Genomic DNA, 1714 nt, shown 5'->3' on the forward strand with positions numbered 1-1714 from the left:
AGGAACCAACGAGGGTGTCAAGGTGTTTGCTTAGGGGATGGTAATGCTGCAGTTGGGGCCGGGCCCAGATGACAAAAGGTTGCTGTGACTGTTGCTCTGATCTGAACTCTTTTCCCAGACCTCATGGGGTCAAGACAGGGAGAGGCTAGGACTGGCACAGAGGCTAGACTTAGGTGTGCAGGGCAAGTACGGACAAGCCCCATGTGGCTTGATGAGGCCCCAAACCGTGTATCCTGGAAAAGGAAATGAAGCTGCCCCAAGATTCTGGTATCTATGACAACCAAGGTCACTGCACATCCTAACTATTCTCCAGGAGACCTCAGAGAAAGTCCTGCTGGGTTCCTCACGCACCCAGGCTACGTGGGGACTGGGGTGAGGCCCTCCTGCCCGCCCAGTCCTTGGCCTCTCTTGTAACCATAGACACACCGATGTAACCTGAGCTGGTCTCACTGGTGTGCGGGCGGGTGTGGCCCTGTGGGCCTGGGGCCAGAGAACTAAGCTTAGCGTCAGACCTGTTGGCCAGCTGAGCCGGGTGCTAGTACTCTGCAAATAGACTCGAGTCACGAACCCAACAAAACACTGAGCCGGGTTGTCATCTCGGCACAGAGGGCAAATGTGACCGCAGAGGGTGGGGCTGGTCACACCGCGCTGACCAGAGTGTCCTTGCTGTGGTCAGGTGAGGGTTATCCTCTTGAGGGCAGACGAATGAGCTGAGTGGGGGTGGCCTGGGGGATCCTGTGGCCCTCACTGGAAACATATCCCCGGGGAAAGGAAGGCCGGTGGGGAGCTCACCAAACTGCCTTTTCTGGTTTCAGGAATGGAAAGAAAGGAAGAGTGGAGCCCACATGCCTGATCTGCCAGCGGGCGGGATGGGAGACCCAGCGTCATCTGGCCACAACGAGGGGACAGTTTCATATTAATTCAATAAACACCTGTGGAGCACTTATTTATGTGGAAGACAAAGCTGAATGAAACAAGGTTTCTGTCCCTGCGGAGCTTAAAATCTAGTGAAGCTAAGCCACGGATGTCAATTCCTTATCCTGTGCCTACTTTCCTCTCAGCTTCTGTGTCTTCCCTCTCCTCTCTCCCCTCATCCATCCAACCATCCATCCGTCCATCCATCTGTCCGTCCATCCATCTGTCCATCCATCTGTCAGTCCATCCGTCCGTCCATCCGTCCATCCATCTGTCCGTCCGTCCGTCCATCCATCCATCCATCCATCCATTCATCCGCTTATCAGAGCCCTTATCACATTGTTTTATCACAGTTGGTGGACCTGCCTGTCTCCCTCACCCAAACTAATCAGGGATGGTGTCTTGGGCACTATTTTGTACTCAGCACTTACTACAAAATCTGGCACTTTGAAGGTCCTCAGTAGAAGTTTGTTGATTAAGTAAATAAATGTATGATTGACTATAATATGACATAATCTGAGATAAGTGCCTTAAGAGAGATTTTGTGGGGCGCCTGGGTGGCTCAGTGGGTTAAGCCTCTGCCTTCAGCTCAGGTCATGATCCCAGGGTCCTGGGATCCAGCCCCACATGGGGCTCTCTGCTCAGCAGGGAGCCTGCTTCCCCCCTCTCTCTGCCTGCCTCTCTGCCTACTATGTGATCTCTGTCTGTCAAATAAAGAATTTAAAAAGAGAGAGAGAGAGAGGTTTTGTGTCTTTATTGCTCACTTTTAATCTCAGAGTCTGAAGCATAGTGGTTGCTC

At 52.5% G+C, this 1714-nt stretch overlaps 1 long non-coding RNA gene across 1 annotated transcript; it reads left to right on the top strand.

Moving 5' to 3' along the window:
* Nucleotides 1-386: 386 nt before the first annotated feature.
* Nucleotides 387-946, top strand: LOC123392337. Its single transcript, XR_006607049.1, has 2 exons — nucleotides 387-676; nucleotides 816-946. It is a non-coding gene; the product is annotated as an uncharacterized LOC123392337 (long non-coding RNA).
* Nucleotides 947-1714: the final 768 nt, after the last annotated feature.

Source organism: Mustela putorius, unplaced genomic scaffold (assembly GCF_011764305.1).
Source record: "Mustela putorius furo isolate JIRA1106 unplaced genomic scaffold, ASM1176430v1.1 tig00000508_pilon_pilon_pilon, whole genome shotgun sequence".
In the NCBI taxonomy this organism is placed as follows: domain Eukaryota; kingdom Metazoa; phylum Chordata; class Mammalia; order Carnivora; family Mustelidae; genus Mustela; species Mustela putorius.